The sequence below is a fragment of the Piliocolobus tephrosceles genome, chromosome 10 (assembly GCF_002776525.5).
Source record: "Piliocolobus tephrosceles isolate RC106 chromosome 10, ASM277652v3, whole genome shotgun sequence".
In the NCBI taxonomy this organism is placed as follows: Eukaryota; Metazoa; Chordata; class Mammalia; order Primates; family Cercopithecidae; genus Piliocolobus; species Piliocolobus tephrosceles.
The window spans coordinates 27,847,136-27,867,587 of record NC_045443.1 but is presented as its reverse complement, the minus strand read 5'-3'; the positions used below and the strand labels follow the sequence as shown (position 1 = coordinate 27,867,587).

At 41.2% G+C, this 20,452-nt stretch overlaps 1 protein-coding gene and 1 pseudogene across 3 annotated transcripts in view; one reads left to right on the top strand and one right to left on the bottom strand.

The window, feature by feature from the left end:
- LOC111540608 (liprin-beta-1) overlaps positions 1-20,452 on the bottom strand; it is a 170,723-nt gene that overhangs the window by 83,683 nt on the left and 66,588 nt on the right. The gene's annotated exons all lie outside the window — the stretch shown is intronic.
- LOC113225299 lies at positions 15,746-17,432 on the top strand (annotated as a pseudogene).

Below are 20,452 nucleotides of genomic sequence, written 5' to 3'. Positions count from 1 at the left end.
AAACAGTCAGTGGGACTGGAGTGTAGAGAACAAACAGGGAAATGGCTGCAAATGAGGCTGAAAATGTGGGTGAGGCCATGTCATGCAGGGCCCATGGGACCATTTTGAGAATTTAGGGATTATCCTAAAAACAGTGGGATGCCATTGAAGGGTCTTAAGTACAGGGTAGACTTGATGTGATTTGTGTTTCTAAAAAAAAAAATATCTCTGCCTCCTATACAATAATAACCAGAAGGGAGCCCAAGAAGATGTGGGAAGAGCCAGCTGAGAGTTGTGAGAGTTGGTAGACTGGACAAGGTGGAGGCAGTGAAGGCAACAGAAGTAGACAGATGTAACATAGGTCAGGAGATGGGACTGATGGGACTTTCTGAGTGACTGGATGCAGGAATGAAAGTGTGTGAGAGAAGGAATGATGTCCAGGATGAGGCCAGCCTGTGGTACTGAGAAGACGGGCAGATGACGATGCCGTTTCTAAAGAACACTGGAGGAGGAGCAAGTTTGGGGATTAACATCATGAGTACAGTTTTAGATTTGAGACTTCTATAAAGCAGTGGATTAAACAGCCTTCATAATAAAATATGGTATTCCATACCTATGGTTTTCTAAAATAAAATCTGAGACATGCAGTCCTGATCAGAGTTTTAGAAGTACTTGGTTGCATGCTGAATGTAAGATTGTAGTTCTCGGATGGGAACAGCAGCAGCTATGGCCAGGCAGCCCAGTTTCGGGAAGGCTCTCGGTGCACCACAGCCTGCAGACACCCAGCCCACAGTTTCCACGCCACCAAAATGCCCAGGGGGAAGGTCAGCCCAGCTGAAGTGTCAGGGAAGGGAGACCCCCAAGAAGAGATCTGCAAGGTAGTCCACTAAACCTGCACCTACAAAGTGAAACAAAGCCCCAAAAGGCAGCAGGAAAGGACAAATCTTCAGACAAACAAACAAGCAAAAAACAAAACAAAAAAGACAAACAAAAGAGGAAAAAGGAGCAAAAGAAAAACAGGCTGAAGTGGCCGATCAAGAAACTAAAGATTTATCTACAGAAAATGGAGACATTGAAAACAAGGAAAGGCCAGCCTCAGATGAAGCCACAGAGAAAGACAGCAAGTCTGACTGATATCACATACTATGCCTTATCAGTGTCCCTGTCTCCCTTCTTGTACAATCCAGAGGAATATTTTTATCTACTGTTTTGTAAATACAAGTTTTTTAGTAGTTTTAGAAATATTTTTAAGAAGGAGGGAATCCTAACTCACCCATTTTTCAAGGGTAAATGCTTTTATTTAACAGGTGAAATCATTTGCTGGTTGTTTATTTTATTTTCTGGTACAACCAGAAAACAGTGTGGCATATTGAATTATGGCAGGCTTTGACTGTCTTGGGAGTCAGATTAACATTCTATAGATGGGGGATTAGTTCCCATACCCTATAACAGAAAGCATAGTAAATGCCAATATGGAGTCATAGTCCTGCATTTAATGTCTCGAACATTTGTGATTCCTTCTATTTTCATGTTGGCTTTTAGTAGAATTGTTTCCCAAAAAATACTACTCTTTGGTCGTGGCTCTCCCTGTCAGGATGGTGTGCAGTCTGTAGCATCTTTGGTCATGGCTGTCCCTGTCAGAACAGTGTGCAGTCTGTAGCATCTTTGGTCGTGGTAGTCCTGTTTTCCTAAATGCATTATGCTGTGAAAGACTGAAATGTGAGTATGCAGTGTGTATGTTATTGAATTGTGAATTGGTATGATGTATGTAACAGCTTATCAACATTTGAAGATACTAGTACTTGATATCCTCTTAAGGAAAATTTGCTTCCAAATTTTAAGGTGGAGAGTCATTGGAATAACTTTTAAAAAGAACTGCAATGAATTTAAAAAGAATTAAAATGGCTTTTTAGAATTTCAGTACATAATTGTGTACAAATTGGAATGTCTGTCTACTGATCCTCAACACAACCAATAAAATCTCAATTAGGAAAGAAAAAAACTGATTTATAGTTCTCAAATTATTCTCCATAGCCACATTCCTGTCCCCACCCCCAGAGTATTTTTGGTTAGACCAGTTGCTCTGAGAGTAAAAAAGTCATAGAAGAAAAAAAAGCGGAGAGGAACATAGCCCATGAGTGGGGTTTCAAGGTCACACCCTGATAATCATCGCCTTCCCCATTCTTGCCCCCACAATCTGCACCCGTCATCATCATCTATGGATTTTCGGTAAATCAAGACGCCAAATTCACTAAGAGCAGTGGGTCTCCAAGTATGGTCCCCAGATCAGCATAACTTGAGAACTTGTCAGAAAAATGCAAATTCTCAGGCTCCACCCCACACCTACTGAATCAGGAACTCTGAGTATGGGACCCAGAACTCTGTATTTTAACAAGTCCTCCAGGTGACTCTAATGCACATTCAAGTTTAAGAACCTCTGACAATGATCAAATGCATTTCTTTCGCATCTGCTTCTTAATTGTCATAGTCAATTTTCTTGTTAAAATTTCCTAAGTGCTTCAAGAACATTGCAGTCCATATCTAAGTGCAGCTGCTTCCCCCAGGAATGCCATTCTCCCTTTTGGAGCTCATGCTATTTCCCACGAGATGGACATGCACTTTTGTCTCCATTAACCTGAGTCAACTGTTGGTGGCATTGGCTCCTGGCTCTGACTGAGCTCCTTCTCATTCATACTGGCTGTACCACTCCCAGCATACCGCCTTGTAAGTTATATTAGCATGTTCATGACAAAGAAATTGCCTTTTGTTTGAATTCATCACAGTGCCTAATCTGTACAGAAAACCTAGTAAAAGTTTAACTGGTTGTTGCAGATTAGAGTTTCTCAGGGTGGAGTCTGCTGGCACAAGAATCACGTGGAATGCATGCTGAGAAAGCAGATTCTAGACCCCACTCCTTGTCTATTAAACCAGAAATTCCTACAAATGGGGCACAAGGATTTGCATTTTCAATGCACATTGAAATCTGATTTCATTGCTATATATAAAATTCATCTTGATAGCAAGAACAATGGAGTAACTGCTTCATGGACTAACAGACCACCAAACTAAACTCTAAACTAAACTCTAAACTCTAAGGTGAAACAACCTGAGGAGGATTTGCCTTCTGCCCAATCTGTGGCCCACTTGTTAAATGTATGCTGCGGGTTATAAAGTTCTCAAACAACTACATCACATTTTGTGCTCTAAGATTTAGTCTATGAATATTGTGGGATAATTTTCTTATCAGTTGGGTCTTCCCCAGACCAAACTTATGGAATTGATTTTTCAACCCTAACAAATTTTACCTGTTTATTTTCAGCCCAGATATCTGGGCTTCAAAACCATTTCGAAGATATCCTTTGGCCTATTTCTCCTAGACATATTCATTTGTAAATTGTGAAAGCTTATGTAAGCTTCAGCAAAACTTAAACATGGACTTTCTGGTAGAAAAAAAGAAAACATCAAAATAGCTATCAAATAGCAAACAATATTATTTGTAACTACTAACACACGGTCGTATAGCTAAAAAAATTTCCTAGCTTTAGTGATGAAAGTTAAACTTACTCCCCGAAAACCTCCTCTTACCAAGTGGGTACATGAGTCCCATCCTTCCTCATGCCCCAAAAGTGCCTGCAGGCAGATCTACTGTCAAAACAGTTACTGCAAAACACATTATACAATAGAAACAGAAGGAAGTCAAGAGACAGTGATTTTTAATACTGCTGCAAGAGAAGTAGCCATAAAACAAAAGAGAAAATGACAAGCTTTCTTAAAATAGCACTGTCTTTCTCAAAACAATTTGGGTTCATCTTTATCTTGCCAAACATATGCAAATCCTTTTCTTATTGAATTGCAATGTCTAATTAAATTTTCACTAGACCTTTCTAAACTAAGCTGTGTAATGGAAACACACATACACCCACACCCCCATGAAGTCTATGAAACTTACTAGCCTTAGATGATTCTAATGTATGCTCTTAACTTTTATTTTGGAAATTTCTGAAATTCATTTCGAGACAATAATTTTAATATACGCTTGGAACATACATTGGCTAATAATGGCTATCAGGAATTTTTTTTAACTGATATAATATACACATGTAAAAGTCACCCTTTAAGACATATAGTTGATAGACTTTGACAAATGTATACAGCCATGAAACCACCACCAAAACTGTGTTGAACTGTGTGGCTCACAGACCTGCCACACACGGCTCCTTGAAATGTGGCCAGCACAAAATCAAATGTGTCATAAGTGTAAAATGCAAAAAATCGTAATAATTTTATGTTTATTTTAGAGTAAAATTATAATATTTTATATATTAAGTTAAATAAAACATCAAAAAAATTACCTATTCCTATGTCTCTTTTTTTAAAATTTACCTATAGAAAATTAAAAGTTAGTAGTTCCCACTTGTGGCTCAAATTACATTTTTATTGAACAGTGCTGATGTGGATTATTTCTGTCCCCCACAGAGCTCCCCTGACCCTTCTGCAGCCTATACCATTTCCCTACCCCCGGGGGCTCCTGGCAACCACTGATCTAATTTTTACGCCTAAAGTTTTGCTCTTGGTAGGTTTTAAAAAATATTGCACCCTTTCGTCTTATAGCTTCTAATTTTCCCATACTGTATTGTTTTTAAATTTTTTTAAAGTTGTTTTCACATTATAAGATTTTTCAAACCTTGACTATAGTTTTAATGAAAACCAATATCATTTTCGTTAACCACTTCTCAAGCTGGTAGGCCACCACAAATGTACTTTGGGTAATGATATGGTCTGGCTCTGTGTTCCCACCCAAATCTCATCTTGTAGCTCCCACAATTCCCATGTGTTATGGGAGGGACCTGGTGGGAGATGACTGAATCATGGAGGTGGGTCTTTCCTATGCTGTTCTAGTGATAGTGAATGAGTCTCATGAGATCTGATGGTTTTAAAAATGGGAGTTTCCCTGCACAAGCTCTCTCTTTGCCTCCTGCCATCCATGTAAGATGTGACTTGCTCCTTCTTGCCTTCTGTCAGGATTGTGAGGCCTCCCCAGCCATGTAGAACTATAAGTTCCATTAAACATCTTCCTTTTGTAAATTTCCCAGTCTCGGGTGTGTTTTTTATCAGCAGTGTGAAAATGGACTAATACAGGTAAAGAGCTCTCTTCCTAGAGGAGATGTGCACAAGTGGTTCCTAATTGAATGGAGACCATTGTGTGCACACACAACAGCGTCTATTCATAGATGCTCTGGGAGATACATGCCAGAGGCAGGGAGCCTCCCATAGCTTAATTTTATTTAGCTTCAAGGAAATGCAGAGAAAGTCTGATTTATGCTAAGAATAGGATGGACAGAAATATAAAGCACTAAATCAGCAAAATCATTTACAGGCAGGAGGAGCAGGGCAGGAGGTTTTGGCCCACAGGCAGTTCTACTAATAGGAACTCGGTGGTGACTGATGAGAACAGCCAGACAGATGCCAAGAGACATCCAACTCTCATCTCACCCCAGCCCCCAAACCAGGCTTACCTGCTGCGGTTCTGCTCATCCTCAATTCTCTAATTAAATTAAAGTTAATTATTAACTATAACAGTCATTCACATTTACTGCTGCTATTTACATTCATTCTTCACTCACTCAGATACTATATATCATCTTTCTGATTTTCCATAATATAATAAAAACACTATAGGCTACCTCCTATCTCCATTTTCTCCAACTGGGTTAGTCTGGAGCTGGACGCCAGTCAGTCTGCCTCTGAACTGTTGGGGTCCCACTTAGAGAATCAACCTGAGCATTTCCACCTCTTACTTCCACCCCCATCCCCACTTTCCTTTATAGTGCCCTAGAGAACTAGAACAAAGGTCTTCACATTTTGATCATTTGACTTCTAGTCCTTTAAGGATAAGTAGTAAAATGCCAACTCTGCTCTTTGATCTGTGCTTTCTGGTTTCCTCTGACGTAATTAACAGCTCCCAGGGAGTCTATGTCTCTCCTCCTTCCCCACAAACATATTTTGTGCAAAATTCTTCCCACCAAGGGGATTGTCTACCCAATTTAGAATGGCGCCAAAAGGAGAACAACTGTTGACCCTGAACGTCCACATTAGTTGACACTCATTTCACCAAACCTCCGCTTAGCCCAAAGGGATCCCTTTTGGGCATTTCCACCCCAACTAGAGATGCACTAGAAATGGTCTCCAGTGTGGCTCTCACGCAGTTGAAACATTGCAAAAGGATGCTAACTCTGGTGGTTCGCTAACCATGACGGCCAGAATCCAGGAGGGGTTTGTTGGTCAGGCACCATGTTGGCAGATGCTGACACTTCCTAGAACAACTTGGATCCACCTTGCCCTGCTGGACGCTCCAGTCCAGTGGGGGAGACAGTCAGATAACCACATAAATACAAGTATAATTATTGCATGCACACATGATTTTGATACGGAATCAGGGTTGGAAAGTAGTCCATGTTTGATATTTTAGAATAAAATACAAACATTTTCCCCAGAAGGGTATTGCCAAGGAAAGTGAGAGGAAGGAGTTTGTCTCCTCAATTATGCAATAAAAACAAACCATTTACGGAACATTCCACATATATAATCATTTCAAAAACTCTGCAAAGACAACATTATCATCTCTATTTTATAGATGCAGCAAAGCCAGGTTAAAAATGAACCTGCTGCTGCTAGAAGTGGCAGGATGTAGGGCCTGGAACCTGATAGGCACTCACCTGGTATGCACACAGTTGCTGAATTAATAAAAACTTGAAAAATACAGAAAATATTCCAATAGAGAGCTAGGAGAGGACTATAGATTGCCTGTATTTGGTGTTGCATGAAGCACTATCTGGCTTGGCCCAAAGTATATAGGAGCCTTGACATTATAAAACACAATAAGAACGGCTGCATGCTTATATGTTTGGCAGCTATACGAACAATTTGCATGTCTTTAGCAGCTGGTTCCATCATGCAATAGCCTGGCCACAGGATACTGAAAAATTTTATAGAGACAAAAATGAAGTTAATACCTGCAATATCTACTAGAAACGGTTGTTGCAAAAACTAAACGAGGTCGTCTATACACAGGCAGTCATACTGTCTGCAATTTTTCAAAATATTTCAACATGGGTATTTTTGTGATACAAGGGTAATAATTATTTTTAACCTATACCCTGGGGTAGTTAGGATTTGAATGACTAATCAAAAGATCATGTAAACAGACAACCAAGTCAACCATGTTTATCTCTGATGAATACCAGAGGGTTGTTACTTACAATAATGAATGCTGCAAATGATTTTTCAGTGTTCATAATGGGCTCTAAGTATTGCAGAGACTTTCCCACTCTTGCATAACCTGAAAATAAGACTCTATCTAGCCCAGTTGTCTAAGTCTTTCAAAGGGTGCACTCAGACCATGAAGTTCTGGGGATCTGATGTACATACAGCATGGTGACTACAGTTACTTTTTTTATATATTTGAAATCTGCTACAATAGATTTCACACACATACACACACAGTGAGGTGATGGATGTGTTAATAAACTTGATTGTGGTAATACTGCACAATGTATGCATACATGAAATCATCACATTGTACACCTTAAATATATATAATTTTTATCTGTCAATTATGCCTCAATAAAGTTGGGTGGGGAGGGGGAAATGGTGTCCTCAGCTGAAGACGCTCCCCAGTCCTGTTTCTAGATGCTTTGGAGGAAATTTGGTCACCTGATGCTGTCAAGAAAGTTAGCCCAATCCTGATGCTAGAATATTGTCCCATCTGCTGCTAATGAAACTTTTTGTTCAGTGTTCTCCAGATCCACCAAAGGACAGAGCACAGGGACTGTCTAGAGCAGCTCTGTCCATCAGGACTTTCTGAGATGACATAAATGTTTTGTTCGCCTGATTAATAAGGTAGCCACTAGTACAGGTGGTCACCAACCACTTGAAATGTGGCTAATGTGACTGAATAACCAATTTTTGTTTAATTCCATTTAAATTTTAGTAGCTGCATGTGGCTAGTGGCCACTCTGTTGGACAGCACAGTTTTGGAGCTTACAGAACAAGGTTCTGTGATGTTTTTGTGCCTGCTGGCCATTAAATGTTACATGTACAGCAGAATTCAGTCTGTAAGTTGCATTCATGGCCAAGCTAGATGGTAAAGCTGTGGGAGAGGGAACCTGTAGCTGCCCTCTATTAGCCCGGTGGACTATGTCAACTCATGATGCATGAACAACTCAGCGGAGGTCAGTTCTCAAAAGCGGCAGCATACTGCAGGGAGTCTCTGGACTCTGGAGGCGAATCTAGGACCTCTGAATTGCACAACTTAATATGAGAATGAAAATACACAACTCAGAGGCTGTCATAAAACTAAACTACCAACCACGGGAAAGCACCAAGCAGAGTGTGTAGCCTTTGGCAGTGGTATGATGCGGTTTAACCTTGCGTACACCAACACACTCTGTTTTCACCATCTGCCCCCCACTTTAATTAAGTACATGAGCCTTGATAAGGTTGTGTCTGGGAATGAACATACAAACAGAGCATAGGAAATCATACCCATCCTCTCCCTGCCCCCGAAAACAAACATTATAAATATTTCAGCTAAGAATTTGGTTTGGAAGAAGGAAGTCCTTGTCACAATAATTCTCAAAAAGCAAAATAAGCAACTGAAATAAGGCAACGTCCTTGTTTCTGAAGAGCATCACTTGAAGCCCATTTACTTGGTTCTTTTTTTCCCCTTAATTGTTTTTACTGGCAAAATACATATAAAATTTACCATTTTGGAGAGAAAAGAGGGAAAGGGAAGATGTCTGTCAACAGGTACAAAGTTTCAGTTAGACAAGAGGAATAAGTCTGGTGCTCTATCGCACAGCAAGGTGATGACAGTTAATAATAATGTACTGTATACTTAAAAATAGCTAAAAGAAATGATTTTAAATGTTCTCACCACAAAAAAAAAGATAAATATTTCAATCAATGGCTATGCTAATTAGCTTGCTATGACCATTCCACAATATATATGTATCCAAATATGACGTACCCCATAAACAAATATATGTCAATTAAAAATAACTTTAATAAAAGAAAAATTAAAATACAATTTTAATCATTTTTAACTGTACAGTTCTGTAGTATTAAGTACTAAGTATATGCTACTCTATAATACTAAGTATTAATTCAAATTTCCATAAGTTTTTGTCCTCAAAGGTAAAATGATATACTAATATGTAAAAGAGCATTTAAACATGCACAAGATTAACATCAAATTCGGAATAATGCTCATGAGGGAAGCAGGGACAGAAGGTGTTCAGGAAAGAAATAAAAGGAGGCTTAAGTTTTATCTATATTTTCTTTTTAAAGATACAATGAAATAAATATGGCAAAATACTAAGACTTGACCAAACTGAGAGATTTAAGTACATAGGCGTTTGTCGTATCATTTTCTATATGTTAATGTATTCTTCTAACTTTTTTTTTTGAGATGGAGTTTCATTCTTGTTGCCCTGGCTGGAGTGCAGTGGCCCGATCTCAGCTCACTGCAACTTCTGCCTCCCGGGTTCAAGTGATTCCCTTGCCTCAGCCTCCCAAGTAGCTGGGACTACAGGCATGTAGCACCACACTCAGCTAATTTCTTGTATTTTTAGTAGAGATGGGGTTTCACCATGTTGGTCAGGCTGGTCTTAAACTCCTGACCTCAGGTGATCCACCCGCCTCAACCTCCCAAAATGTTAGGATTACAGGTATGAGCCACTGCGCCCAGCCCTTCTTTTAACTCTTCATTTTGACCTAATTTTAGACTTACAGAGAAGTTGCAAACATAATACAGGGTATCCACATACCTCTCAGCTTACAACACTAACATTAACCTCTTACACAGCCATAGTACAATGATCAGACCAGGTATTAACTTTGGTACAACATGATTAACTAAAACAAAGATGGTATTGGAATTTCCTGTTTTTCCACTAATGTCCTTTTTTTTATTCTACAATCCTATCTAGAATCACATATTCCATTTAGTGGTTCCTTCTCCTTAGTCTCTTGCAGTCTGTGACAGCACCTCGGTCTTTCCTTGCCTTTCTTGACCTGACACGTGTCAGAAACTTTGTCAAATGTCCCACAACTGGAGTTTGTCAGATATTTTCTCATGAATGAGATTATACACTGTTGGCAAGAATACCACAGAAACGATGCTGCGCCCTCAGTGCATCCCATCACAGGTTCAGGACGTCTCTTCTTAGTATGCTTAAAATATTTTATAATTTCAATAAATGAAAAATAAATAGCTGTATTACTTTAGGTTCTTTAGAGATACAGAACCAATAGGAAATGAATGGGTGAAAGGAAGGAGAAAGACGAAAGAAAAAGGAAGGAAGGGAGGCAGGAGGGAGGGAGAGAAAGAGAAAGGAGAGAGATTTTAGGGAATTGGTTCCTGCAGTTACGTAGACTGAGAAGTCCCAAGATCTGTTAACTGTAACCGGAGACCCAGAAAACCCAATGGTATAATTCCAGTCTGAGTCTGAAGGCTTGAGAAGCAGGAGAGTTGATAGTGTAAGTGCCAGTCTGATTCCAGGAGCAGAGAAGGACTGTGCGAAATCTCCTTTACTCAGTGTTTTGTTTTACTTAGGCCTCAGTGGATAGGATGATGTCCACCCACATTGGGGAGGGCAATCTGCTTTACTGGGTCTACTGATTCAAATACTAGTCCATACAGAAATACCCTCACGGAGACCCCCAGAATAATGCTGAACAAATCTCTGAGCACCACATGGCCTAGCCAAGATGAAACATAAAATTAAGTATCATAACAGCTTAACTTCTAAATTAGAAACTTCCTACTCTGTACATTTAGGTTCCAAATCCCATCAAGTCAAATGAATCTTAGGAAGTGTTCCAATTCTTAGTTATTATTGGCTTCAGGCCTAAAACATTATAAATCTACAATATACTATCATTTCTAAAACTTCAAGAAGCTTTATTATAGTTGATCTTGCTTCAAGAGAAAAGGCAGCTTATACAACTTAGACAATGTAATAACTGTAATCCAAGAGAAGCTAGACCTGCAGGTCTAAGGCCCTAAGAAAAAAATTAGCATGAGCTGTATTGTTAATGAGGACCCCCAAATCCCCTGATTTTCTTTTGGAGGTGAAAGCGGAGTTACTTAATAGGAACTACAATCCTTGGCATGGCATCCTAAGGATGATGTGTGTCATTGCTATTTCTATGATGCTTTAGAAAGAAAAACCTAAATGATTATATATTTTTCTAGAACAAGAAAGTGTGTTTCAGGTACTTTCACTACCTGAGTTGTATATTTTCAAAGTTGTGTACACACACACATAGATAGATTATAGAGAATATATTTTATATGGTTTGGCTGTGTCCCCACCCAAATCTCAAATTATAGCTCCCATAATTCTCTGGTGTTGTGGGAGGGAGCCAGTGGGAGGTAAATGAATCATGGGGGTGGGTCTTTCCCATGCTGTTCTCATGATTATGAATAAGTCTCATGAGATCTGATGGTTTTGTAAAGGGGAGTTCCCCGGCACATGCTCTCTCTCTTGCCTGCCACCACGTAAGATGTGACTTTGCTGCTCCTTTGCCTTCTGCCATGATTGTGAGGCCTCCCCAGCCACATGGAACTGTGAGTCCATTAAACTTTTCTTTCTTTATAAATGACCCAGTCTTGCATATGTCTTTATTAGCAGCATGAGAATGGACTAATACAATATCTCTACAAATATACAGTAGAGAAATGGTATAAGTAAGTAAAATTTCTGGCTGGGCATAGTGGCTCATGCCTGTAATCCTAGCACTTTGGGAGGCCGAGGTGGGCCGATCGCCTGAGGTCAGGAGTTTGAGACCAGCCTGGCTGACATGGAGAAACCCCGTCTCTACTAAAAATACAAAAATTAGCCAGGTGTGGTGGCACATGTCTGTAATCCCAGCGACTTGGGAGGCTGAGGCATGAGAATCCCTTGAACCCGGGAGACGGAGGTTGTAGTGAGCCGGAGATCGCGCCATTGCACTCCAGCCAGGGCAGCAAGAGCGAAACTCCATCTCAAAAATAAATTTAAAAAAATAAATAAATAAAATTTCAAGTTTTATCTGAGGCTGCCTCCCCTTGAAGCTCTTCTATCCTCAGGATCACTCTAAACTTTGGTGGTTTATGCTGGAAAAATCATTTTTTCCTTAAATGTTTATATTCAGTTCAAAGTGTTCCATTTCCATGAGTAATGACAAAACATAGTTTCTCCCCTGCCTCCACTCCAGTGGCTTGGAGAAGAAGCTACTTATGAATTCTTCTTTAGGCCCCCAGAGTTCTGGAAGGCAGTCACCAACTTTTTATGAAAAGGTAGACAGAGGACTCTAGATCCCATTACACCAAAGAGGAAGCCAAATGCTAATTTTAAATCTCATTTTGGCCTGCCCCAAATGTGGACACCATTGTTAAGCCAGTTCTATATACCACAGGTACCTCTTGCAAGTCTCTTAGAACAAGCTGTTCCCCTCAAAGGATTTTCTTCCAAGGAACCAGAACATGGGTTTATTTTGGCCTGGATCAGCTCCTCCAGGAATCTTCCAGGGAGGAGGTGGGTGGTCAGCCTCCTGAGACAAGAGTGTGTAGAGGTCAGGATACGGGCTCTGAAGCCAGACTACCTATGTTTGAATCCAGGTTCTGGGTTTATGATCGCGGAATGTGAGAGAGTTATACAACCGTTCATGCCTTGGTTCCTCCTTCTATTGAATGGGGGCAAATGATGATATTTAACTGATTGAGTTGCTGTGAGGATTAAACAAATGACACATGTAAAGTGCTTAGTACAAGACCTGGCATATAATAAGTGTTAAATAAGTGCTAGGGAAAACTATCCAGGCATGGTGGTATACACCTGTAGTCTTAGCTACCTGGGAGGCTGAGGAAGTTTGCTTGAGGCCAAGGAGTTTGAGGCTGCAGTGAGCTATGACGGCATCACTGCACTCCAGCCTGGGCAACAGAGTGAGACCCCGTCTCTAAAAATAAAACATAATAATAAAACAAAATAAAATAAATGCTAGGGAACATGTGGCTTCTGACTTAAACATCCTCCAGGATTAATCCAGGTCCACAATCACCCAGGGGAGCTGTGAGCGGTCTGTGGGCACCTGTCAGGCTGGATCTGTTGGGTAGCAGAACCTGCTTCTTTCTAACTCTAAGTCTGCCTATTTCTTCTATCATGTCATCAGAATTCCTTAAACAATCTTATTTAACAGAACAAATGAATTTAAGCCAATTCTACAGTGAAAAACATGAGAGTGAGTCATGGCAAACTTTAACTGTAATCTTGTTAAGTGGAAATGGAGACAAATATTTGGAAAAGATCTTTAGAAATTGATAGATTCCAATGCGTTGAGGTTCTTTTAGGTCAGATAAGTGTTTCTTGGCTTTTTGATTTCTATTTGTAAGCATGTCTCTCTCTCTCTTTCTCTCTGTGTGTGTGTGTGTGTGTGTGTGTGTGTGTGTGTATGTGTGTTTATGCCCATGCCCCTTATTTAGAGCTCTAAATCTCCTAAGGACGGGAACCATCTTAGCCACACAAGAGAGAAGTAACCTCCATGCATTCGTCCTTCTACCCTCAAGAAGGATCCTCTTCAACCTGGGATGGTATGGGCATAGAATACACACACACACACACACACACACACACACACACACACACACACACATATATATATATACCTACATACACATTTTTTTTTTTTTTTTTTGAGTCAGAGTGTCGCTCTTGTTGCCCAGGCTGGAGTGCAATGGCGTGACCTCCGCTCACCGCAACCTCCACCTCCTGGGTTCAAGTGATTCTCCTGCCTCAGCCTCCTGAGTAGCTGGGATTACAGGTATGCACCACCACACCCGGCTAATTTTGTATTCTTAGTAGAGACAGGGTTTCTCCATGTTGGTCAGGCAGGTCTAGAACTCCAGACTTCAGGTGATTCACCCGCCTCGGCCTCCCAAAGTGCTAGGATTACAGGCATGAGCCACTGCACTCAGCCTAGGGCATGGAATATTTTGGAAGCCAAGGGATAGATTCTGTGGCTTTCTATCCCCCTTTTTCCTTTTCTCTCTCCACATTCCTGGCTCTAATTCAGGTCTTTCTGTTGCCATGGTAACCAACAGTCTCAGAACACAGACTTCTGACAGCTGGACTTCTAGCCACTGAGACTCGGGATGTGAAGGATTTCTCATGTTTCCCCTTTTTGCCTCAGGAGTTAGCAGCACTTCTTCCACGTGGGCAGCCACAACGGCAGGGTGTGACAGTCTTGCATGTATGTTTGCATGCACGTGCGTGTGTGTATGCGTGTGTGTGTGTGCACACACACATGAGCACATTCTTCCAGCCCTACTTGCTTTCCGGGGCTTCACAGAAAAAGCTAGACTAAAAAGTGTCATCAGATGATGGGAGGATGGGCATCTAAACAGCGAAACCTTGCTGGAAAGTAATTTGGTATCAACTAGCACAAGACTGCAATATATTTGTGATGTTTGGTCCATTAATCCTACATATAGCAAAATAAGAGTCATAGTCAAAGATTTATGGAAAAGCAGGTTTACTACAGATTTATTTAGTAAAACAATAACTACCACCTAATAGTCATTAATAAGAAGTAATTAAAAATTGCAGAGTAACCATATATATGTTTGTTGTAGGCTATGCCATAAAATAATCTCATTTTCAACTGATATGATTGCTACATTCACATATATGTATACGTGGATAGACTGTATAAATGTACAGATATATATGTGTGTGTTTATATAAATAAAAAAGATAAGGAAGTCAATCAACATGTTTTGATAGGTATTACCTTTAGAAGGTGGGACTATGGCATGTTTGTTTTCGTCTTCATACTTTTCTATATTTTTCCAATTTTATATAATGATCTTTTTATTTTATGATACAAGATCTTACAACTGTAATAGGACAAACGATGAGAGGTGGAGATGCTTAGTAGATAGGATGATATCACAATGAAGTAAGTTTTGAAAGGCAGAGGGCTGCCTCTTCTGCCCTTCACTGGGAGACTGTAAAAATAGGATAAGACTTCAATCTAAATGGGGTAGTTCTGAAGAGAAAAGGGAATGGGGCTGGACATGGTGGCTCATGCCTGTGATCCCAGCACTTTGGGAGGCCAAGGTGGGTAGATCACCTGAGGTGAGGAGCTCGAAACCAGTCTGGGCAACATGGTGAAACCGTATCTCCATTAAAACTACAAAAATTAGCTGGGCGTGGTTGCGGGTACCTATAATTCCAGCTATTTGGGAGGCTGAGGCAGAAGAATCACTTGAACCCAGGAGGTGGAGGTTGCAGAGAGCCAAGATCACACCACTGCACTCCAGCCTGAGTGACAGAGCGAGACTTCATCTAAAAAAAAAAAAGGGAGGGGGGATGAATAATGTTTTTGCTTAAGTACCATGATTCTCTTCTCCCTGGTCCCACCTACTTTTTCTTTTTTCTTCTTTTCTTTTCTTTTCTTTTTTTTTTTTTTGAGACGGAGTCTTGCTCTGTCGCCCAGGCTGGAGTGCAGTGGCCAGATCTCAGCTCACTGCAAGCTCCGCCTCCCGGGTTCACGCCATTCTCCTGCCTCAGCCTCCCGAGTAGCTGGGACTACAGGCGCCGGCTAGATTTTTGTATTTTTAGTAGAGATGGGGTTTCACCGTGTTAGCCAGGATGGTCTCGATCTCCTGACCTCGTGATCCGCCCGTCTCGGCCTCCCAAAGTGCTGGGATTACAGACTTGAGCCACCGCGCCCGGCCCCTCTTCTTTTCTTTTTTGAAGCTTCTCGAGTTGAGACAGATTTGCACCTTTGAACTCCATGGCATATTCATCCTCTAACAGCGACATAGAGGACTACAGCTCCAAATCCAATTCCAACCTGAGCCTCTCTGTGGGCTATTTCCCTTGTGAGGACACCCCCTGTGAGGACACAACCTCCTGTGAAGACGCAACTTCCAAGGGTCCTTCCATCCACTTTCTCCCTCCCATCCAAGGGGCATGGGGGACTGAAAGGATAAGGAGATGCATGAGGAGACAAGACCAAATTCAGGATGAACCAGAGCAGTTTTGCAAACTAAGCATCTTCCTGGCCTGGGATGTGGACGTCAGCTCCGACAACACAGACTCAATAGCTAATAGGCTTCTATATGGAAACAACCTGTGGATAGACAAGTTACCAAAAGAGAGAACAAAACTGTCGGCAAACTGAATAATCTTGTGCAAGAGTTTCAGACATTTCTAGAAAATCTGAAAGATAATGAAGATGACGATGCCATGTTTCCTGAAATGACTCAGAAAGATTTCCAGCTGTCCGGCGGCTCCCCTCTGGAAGTGGTTCAGGTCAGTCATCAAGAACATGATGCTTGTCAAGACCTGCCCAAGTGCAAACCACCAGAAAATAAAGATATTATGCAGTCTCCACAGACTCCTCCAAGGCTTAAGGAACATGAGCTGGCTGAGGAGAGCAGAGATGCCTCACAGGACAGTAAGGGACAGGCCTGGGTTGAACCACAGAATCTTACGACCACCAGGAAGCAGGTCCCAGGAGGTCTGACGTGAAACCAGTGGGAGACAGATAACAAGGAAAGGAGTCAGGGTGGAGTTTTAGGGAAAAGACTGAGGAACACTGAGGGAAACAAGAGGGTAGCAAGCAAGGAGAAGGGCTAACAACTATATCTCCCTCCCCACCAAAAACGTACATATTTAGTATTAATGGGCATTGAAACTTTGCATTGACACTTGGGCTTTTTTTTTTTTTTTTTTTTTTTAGACAGATTCTTGCTCCGTTGCCCAGGCTGGAGTGCAGTGGTGTGATCTCGGCTCACTGCAACCTCCACTTCCCGGGTTCAAGTGATTCTCCTGCCTCAACCTCCTGATTAGCTGGGATTACAGGCATCTGCCACCCTAATTTTTATATTTTTAGTAGAGATTGGGTTTCACCATGTTGCCCAGGCTTGTGTCTAGCTCCTGACCTCAAGTGATCCACATGCCTCGGCCTCCCAAAGTGCTGGTACTACAGGCATGAGCCACTGCACCCGGCCTACTTGGGCTATTTTTGCTAAAAGGATGTGAGTTCCACAAATGAGTAAATGTTGAGTTGGCTGCTGTCATGTTTATACCTACCTAACACATTCTTTATTTTCTTGGCAGATGATAAGCCAGGCAACTGCCAGCCAAAGGACAAGTGCTCCAGAGATCTCAATCCCGTCAGAGGAGCCGGAGAAGGATGACACTCCTTCCCACACACAGGCCCAGTGCTGCCTGAACTCTGGGTGGGCCTTCAGCTGACTGAGGCAGTGTATCCTCTCCCCTCTGCTGAGGAGGGATCACCCTGTGAAGGCCCCCCATCGGCCAGCACCAAGGAAAAGACTCTTTCACAGACGCAAGAGAATTCAACCTCAAGAAACCCTTGAATTAGGACATTCCATATAGACAGATTTTAAAACTTTTTGGAAAGTTGAAAATAATCCACAATGAGGATTCCATTAATAATCTCCATCAGTTTTTTCCTCAATAAACAAAATAAATGCTCTTGTTACCCATGTCTTCCTCTTCCAGCACACCATCTTGACTCACATTTCTAGCATATGTGTTGTCTAAAATTTCCTGAAAACTCTTTCTCAGGAAATTTTTAGTATTATGCTTCCTAAACTCAAGTATTATTTTTCTCTCCTCTCACCAATTCTTACTGTATTTTACCCTAGTTTATCTATTTTATGTATTTTAACCTATTTTATCATTAACCCAAATCCCCATTTTCAATAGACAGCAGTGTGACCCGTCAGATTTCCATGGTAGCAGGATGATTTGGATTGAACTTGTAGGACTTGAGCGAGTGGCAGTGGATATTAAGTCACCGAGGAAATTAATTTCAATTTCAGGAAATCGGACAGCAGTTCTGATATTCCCCGGGGACCTGGGACGCAATGTGAGGATTGTGGTCGCCACTTAACCACTCTAAGTCTAGCTGTCCTCATTCAAAAGACGTGGAAGATAATAACACATACCTCACAGGGTTAGTGTGAGAGTTTATGAGGTAACACAAGCACTTGATAAATATTATTACTGTTGTTGCAAGTAGACATTCTCCTAAGGAACTCTCCGGAGAACTTGTTCAAGGGATATCCAAGAGTGAGAGTTAATTAAGAGTCGATTCTCATTGAAACATTTCCCACACAGAGCAGTACTTACCAAAAGTTCAGAGTTTTCAGCAAATCTTAACCAAGTCCTCTCCCAACCCATTGCATTCTGCCCTTTGAAACTCGTTTGCAATTGTCATTGAACATTCCACTAAAAGTCAACTTCTTTGAGGAAGGCTGCCCTCAGCCTTCTTGTCCTGACTCTCACCTCCCCAGCATCTCTACCTCATTCAACCACAGGTTCACTCAATGTCCTCCTTCTTCTGCTGGCACTACCATCCTGTGTGACCTTCAGAGTTTAAGTGGCAAAGCATACGACTCTTCAGTTTCAAATTCCTTCCTTTCCTCAATTTCAATTCTCTTATCCCTTTCCTTCTTCTCTTCTTCCTTCCTTCTACAAATATTTAGCAAATAGGAGTGTCAGATACAAAACAAAACAAAAAACAGAAAAACAGCTTGTCAAAACAAAAACAAAAAAACAGAAACCCTCAATATTTAGGCTCAAGTGACTTATTTAAGAGATAAAGTCAGGCAAACATACGACTATAAAGAGTGAGTGATAATACTGTGTAGTGCGTAAACATTGAGTTCTAATGAAGTAATAATCCACTCAGCATGGGGAGGTTGGTTGTAAAAGGTTTCCTGTTCCCCAACTTCTATCTGCTTCCCTCCAGATCCAACCCATACACCTCCTTCCCAAACTTGGCATGTCTACCACATCTAGTAACATCTGCCTTGCCTTGCCTTTCTCTTCTCCCAGATACTTTAAAAATCTATACTCATTAAGTTCCCGAAGGGGACCCTCTTGCTCCTCACTGCAGCCAACACACAGAACCACAGGGATTTCCCTCTCCATTTCCTGACTGCCTGGGAAACTCATCCTTAAAGATCCTGCTCTAGGGTTACTATTGGGCATTACTGATCCCTCAGGCAAAGGGATCATGAACCTCCTTTAGCTGTCCCCTAGTCCCTGCCCTGCCACCTTCTTGCCATGACCTGTACTTTTCAGCCCTCTTTTTAGATCTATTTTACTTGTAGACTGTGAGATCTAAAGGCAAGCACCAGGTCTTAGTTCCTTTATATTGCAAATCCTAACACACTGGGCTGGGCGCGGTGGCTCACACCTGTAATCTCAGCACTTTGGAAGGCTGAGATGGGTAGATCACTTGAGGTCAGGAGTTTGAGATCAGCCTGGGCAACATGGCAAAATGCTGTCTGTACTAAAAACACAAAAATTAGCCAGGTATGGTGGCAGGGGCCTGTAATCCCAGCTACTCAGGAGGCTGAGGCAGGAGGATCATTTGGACCCAGGAGGCAGAGGGTGCAGTGAGCCGAGATGGCACCACTGCACTCCAGCCCGGGCGATGGAGCGAGACTCCATCTCAAAACACACACAAAAAAACAAAATCCTAACACAGTGTTTAGTACAAAGTCATCTATCTCTCTGACTCTATGTAATTCTTTAAATGTTTTTAAAGTATCCTGTCTATATAAATTTTAAAAAGTGAAATACAACAGCTTAAAGAGTTGCTATTCTTTAAGTCAAAAGTGACTGGTCAGTAGGGTCAGAATTAGAAATGAAAAGGGAGGCAGACAAGAAGAGAACATGGCCATCAAGTAGAAGTCAAGTGAGATGGCGACCTATCAACTGAGAAATCTATTAAGACTAAAGGAAATCAGAAACTAAATTGAAAATTTAATTCAACAAATATGCCTGGAGCCTTATTGTTGCTTTAGACTAGACACTATGATAGGCCTGAAAGAAAGATGACATCTCTTACTCTCAAGAGACTTGCAACCAGTTTTATTATTTTAATTCTTACTCTAGTAATTAAGCTCTAGGACAAACTCCACCAAAATACTTTAGAAGACTGTCTACACAGAATAAGATGCACTGTTGTTTAGTAAGATTTCTGACATACTTGTGTTTATTCATCAGTGTTTTATAAACCTGCTTGGCAGGTATGAACCCATCCCTAAAATTTAAGCAATGTGCTCTCCAAGCCTTTACAATAAAGTAAGCCTTCCATACCCTTTGAGGTTGAGTCTCATGCTATATATTAGAAAGCAGGACAAAGTATTTTAAAATAAGAAATATCTCAATATTTCTTAATTATAGTGTCAAATACGTTATTGGCCAGGAGTGGTGGCTCTTGCCTATAATCTCAGCACTTTGGGAGGCTGAGGTGCAAGGATCGCTTGAGCCCGGGTCTTTGAGACCAGAGAATTCACGGCTCAAGAAGACTCATGGGTCCAAGTCTCACTGGCCACAAGAACAGTGTCTAAAATCCTCCTACAAAACAAAAGAAAAAT